We start from the raw sequence: 5,576 nt of genomic DNA on the forward strand, positions 1-5,576 counted from the left end.
TTTTACATAGCAATAGGAAACAAACTAGGACAGAAATTGCTACCTGTGAGTGAGATATTACTATAGTGTTATTTTTCAGGGAGGATTATAAAGTTTTGGAGCTCTGGGCTGTGAAATACCATTGGTTACTCAGGGATTAATCATCTGTTATGTCAGCTTGGGGGAATATGAGTATTAAGCGAGGTCCAGATGAAGTTTCAGAGTGAAACAAATACTATTTCAGGTCATTTATGTGATATTTTGATTAGAATCTGAGGAAATAAATAAGCAAAAAACAAAGCTTTATTGTATCTGGCTAATTGATGCTCAATATCTGGAGAAAAAAATACTCAGTGTTGTCCTGGTGAAATCTTCTGGGAGTTCTTCCTCAGGTAGCACATAGAAGCTATGATACAATGAGGTACAAATGGTGTACTTCAAGCTATCAACAGTATTTGTCAAGTAAGGTATAGTGTGGAAATCTCTCACCTAACACTGCTTTTGAAGTTATGGGGGACCATGGAGAGCTACTGAGACTCAAAACTGTGTGGCAGGTTCAGAGCCTTCCTACAAGCCAGGCCAGGTCTTGAGGATGAAGCCTCAGTTGCAATGGAGACCACAGGATACTGTAAATGACAGTTCAAAAAGAGTTTGGTTATCCACAAAGTTATCATTCCGTGAATGTACCAGTGGTCATTTCTTGCCAGACCAATGATCACTGTAACTTGTAAGTTTCTTTCCAGTAGTGTATATGGAAACCTGAAGCACTGTGAAATCTATGTAGCAGGGCTGAAGCTTATAGATCAGAACTACCTTGATTTCTCCATGTCCAATGTCTCAAGTGTCTTCAGCAATAGAGCCTTACCATCAAGTACCGGATTGTATCTGAGAGCAATTAAAATAATCTTTAAGATTTAAATGTGCACCATAGGACCTTCTAACTACCAACTTGGAAAAAAGGTCTCCCTTACCTGGCACTGATTCTTCTCACTGATAGACTATGGTGTCTGGAAGGGGAATTTTTCTCCTGACAAATGACAATTCCATTAAAATTTTCATATATATCTGGAGTAGTAGATCTCTATAAAGATTTTTGAAAGTTTTATTGTAGTTAGCCTTCTTCATATTCCCTCCTCATTCTGCCCTTCTGTCCTTCACCCCATAACCCCTTTCTCTATTTTATTACACTCCTTTCTCCCTTCAAACCCTCTGCTTTCTTGAAATCCTCTCATGGCCCTACTAGTTTTGTGATTTCTATGTGTGTAGCAATTTAAACACATTTGTCTAAAAATTCAAAGATAACAAGCACACATAAGGGAGAACATGAAGCAGTTGTGTTTCTGGGCCAGAGTTACCTCACTCAGAAATATTATTTCTGGACCAGTCCATTTACTTATGAAGCTCATAATTTGTTTTCTTTTAATGGAGCAATATTCTATGTGTTTATATGTATCATATTTCATCATCTATATGTCAGTTAATATACATCTCGGTAGTTTCTGTTTCTTGGGTGTTGAGACCAGAGTAATGTAAATGGAAGAGCCGTTGCTGTGTGAAATATCAAAATGCACCCACCCCAGTATGCCATAATAATAAAAACCCCATGAACTCATAGATAACCAAAATTAGCAAACAATTATATTGCCTTTAAATTATTGTTTAACTTTTTAATTTTAATTTTATTTATTTTATATCCCAAGTACAATTCCCCTCCTTGAAGTTGATCTTCCCCACCTCTTCCCCGCCCCCTACTCCATCAACTCCTCTTCCCTTTCTCTTAAGAAAATAGATGGCTTTAAGGCATTTCAACCAGCCATGGCATATCAAGTTGCAGTAAGAGTAGGCATCTCCTCTTCTATTAAGGGTAGACAAGGCAACAGAGTCAGAGACAGCTCCTCCTCTCATTGTTAGGAGTTCCACATAGAGTGGAGACTAAGATATACAACAAGAACATATACGCAGAGGAGATAGGTCAGGCCCATATAGACTCCCTAGTTGTCAGTTCAGTTTCTGTAAGCACCTATGGGCCCAAGTTAGTTGATTCTGGGGTTTCCGTGTGTGCTGTCCTTAACTCTTTTAACTCCTATAATCCTTCTTCCTCCTCTTTTGTGGGATTCCCCAAGCTCTGCCTTATATTTCACTTTGGGTCTCTGAATGTCTTTCCATCAGTCTCTGTGTGAGCCTCTCTGATGACATTGGACTAGATGCCAATCTATGAGTATAGCAGAGTATCACTAGGAACTATTTCATTGACATTTTTATTTGCCACTTCTGTTTGTTTCTATCGTGGGTCACTGGGCTGTTCACCGTCTGGGCAGCATCAGTGATGGACTTCCTCTCATGACATGAGTCTCATGATGGACAAGTAATTGGTTGGTCATGCCCACAGTATTTGAGCCAACTTTTTCTCATCACATATCTTGTTGGTAGGACAAAATTTAGGATGAAGGTTTTGTGGCTGGGTTGGTGTCCCAATCTATTCACTGGAAGTCTTGCCTGGTTCAAACTTCCCCACATTTGATCCCTCCTGTTCCAATCCTCATGCCCATCCCCATCAAGCCCCTCTCCCTATCCATAGTTGATGTCTATTCTGTTTCACCTTCTCAATGAGATTCAATCATTCCCACTTGAGCCCTCCTTGTTAGATTTTTTGAGTCTGTGGATTGTAGCGTGGTTACCCTTTATTTTATGGGTAATATCAACTTATAAGTGAGTGCATACCATGTTTGTTTTACTGTTAGCCAGTGTAATTTCATTGAGGAATTTATCTCATTAATGCTGAGAGATATTAATGATCAATGATTGCCAATTCCTGCTATTTTGATGGTTTTGGTGGTAGTATGTGTGTATGTGTGTGTGTGGGGGGGTGGGGGTGTTTGCTTCCTTCTTCGGGTTTTGTTGGTTGGTTTCTCATGTTCTCTTGAGTGGAATAAGCTCCTTGGGTTGGAGTTTCCTTCTAATATCCGCTGTGGGGCTGGATTTGTGGATAGACACTGTTTAAATTTGTTTTTTTTTTTTCTTTTTGGTGGAATATCTTGTTTTTTCCATCTATAGTGATTGAAAATTTTGCTGGGTATAGTAGTCTGGGCTGGCATCTGGGGTTTCTTAGAGGCTACAAGACATCCAGGCTCTTCTGACTTTTAGAGTTTCTGTTGAGAAGTTAAGTATAATTCTAGTAGGACTGCTTTTTCCATTGCAGCTTTTAGTATTTCTTTTTTGTTCTATACATTTAATGTTTTGATTATTATGAGGTGGTGTGTGGGAGGACTTTTCTTTTATGTTTCAGTCTATTTTCTGTTCTATAAACTTCTTGTACCTTTCTAATCTTGTCCTTCTTTAGGTTTCTTCTTTGGCTTGTGCTGTAAGATCAAGAATTGCCAAATGGGACCTCATAAAATTGCAAAGCTTCTGTAAGGCAAAAGATACTGTCAATAAGACAAAAAGGCCACCAACAGATTGGGAAAGGATCTTTACCAATCCTAAATCAGATAGGGGACTAATATCCATTATATATATTGAACTCAAGAAGACGGACTCCAGAAAACCAAATAACCCCATTAAACAATGGGGCACAGAACTAAACAAAGAATTCTCAACTGAGGAATATCAAATGGCTGAGAAATACCTCAAAAAATGTTCAACATCCTAAATCATCAGGGAAATGCAAATCAGAACAACCTTGAGATTCCACCTCACAGGAGTCAGAACGGCTAAGATCAAAAATTCAGGTGACAGCAGATGCTGGCGAAGATGTGGAGAAAGAGGAACACTCCTCCATTGACTGCAAGCTTGTAAAACCACTCTGGAAATCAGTCTGGCGGTTTCTCAGAAAATTGGACATAGTACTACCAGAGGATCCAGAAATACCTCTCCTGGGCATATATCCAGATGTTCCAACTGGTAATAAGAACACATGCTCCACTATGTTCATAGCAGCCTTATTTATAATAGCCAGAAGCTGGAAAGAACCCAGATGTCCCTCAACAGAGGAATGGATACAGAAAATGTNGTACATTTACACAATGGAGTACTATTCAGTTATTAAAAACAATGAATTTATGAAATTCCTAGGCAAATGGATGGATCTGGAGGGTATTATCCTGAGTGAGGTAACCCAATCACAAAAGAATTCACATGATATGCACTAACTGATAAATGGATATTAGCCCAGAACCTTAGAATACCCAAGATACAATTTGCAAAACACAAGAAAATCAACAAGAGGGAAGACCAAAGTGTGGATATTTCATTCCTCCTTAAAATGGGGGGAAAAATACCTATGAAAGGAGTTAGGGAGACAAAGTTCAGAGCTGAGACTGAAGGAAGGACCATCCAGATACTGCCCCACCTAGGAATCCATATCATAAACAACCACCAAGCTTGTCAGAGATGCCCTAGTGGTTCAGAGGTCAAGTAGGCTACAAGAAATTCAGGCCACAAAAGACCAGAAGGCCAAAGAGGAAACAAAGCCAAGGAAGAAAACACCCATCCAACAAAGACAGACTCAGAAATCAGCAACTAGACCTAGAATCATCTCAAACTCTGATGCCTAAATGCCAGTGCAAAAACACAGTCAACAACATCCTGGGCAATATGGCACTACCAGATTCACAGCAAGACCTAGATATTTCAGTACAGATGAAACACAAGAAAACAATCTTAAAACCAACACTATGAAGATGATGGAGGTCTTTGAAAAAGAAATAAAAAAAAAAACTTAAAAGAAATAGAGGAAAAGACAAACAAAAAATTGAAGAATTATATAAATCCCTTAATGAGTGCTAAGAAAGTCAAAATAAAAAACAAAAACAACAACAAAGAAAAACAGGTAAAGTAAACTAACTATTCAAATTGAAAATTGAAATTGAAATAGATGCAATAAAGAAACACAAACTGAGAGAATTCTGGAGATGGGAAATCTAAATAAACAAACAGAAACTATAGATGCAAGCATCACCAACAGAATATAAAGATTGAAGAAATAATCTTAGGGATTCATTCATTGATTAAAATAAATGTTAAATGTAAAAAGTTCCTGTGACAAAACTTCGAGAAAATCTGGGACACTATATAAAGACCAAACTCAAGAAAAACAGGAATACAATAAAAAGACTCCCAGACTAGGCCCAGAAAATATTTTCCACAAGATCAAAGAAGAAAATTTCTGGAATCTAGTTTCTTGAGCTCTTTATATATATTGGATATTAATCCCCTATGTGATTTTTGTCTTTGAGTTTGTTTATATAGTGGATTATAGTGATGTATTTCTGTATATTAAACCATCCCTGCATCCCTGGAATGAAGCCTACTTGGTCATGATGGAAGATTGTTTTGATGTGTTCTCAGATTCAGTGTGTGAGAATTTTATTGAGTATTTTTGCATTGATATTCATAAGGGAAATTGGTCAGAAATTCTCTATCTTTGTTGTGCCTGTACGTGGTTTAGGTATCAGAGTAATTGTGGCTTCATAGAATGAATTGGGTAGAATACCTTCTGTTTCTATTTTGTGGAATACTTTGAGGAGAGTTGGAATTTGGTCTTCTTTGAAGGTCTGATACAACTCTGCACTAAACCCATCTGGTCCTGGGCTTTTTTT

Source organism: Mus pahari, chromosome 4 (assembly GCF_900095145.1).
Source record: "Mus pahari chromosome 4, PAHARI_EIJ_v1.1, whole genome shotgun sequence".
NCBI classification, from domain to species: domain Eukaryota; kingdom Metazoa; phylum Chordata; class Mammalia; order Rodentia; family Muridae; genus Mus; species Mus pahari.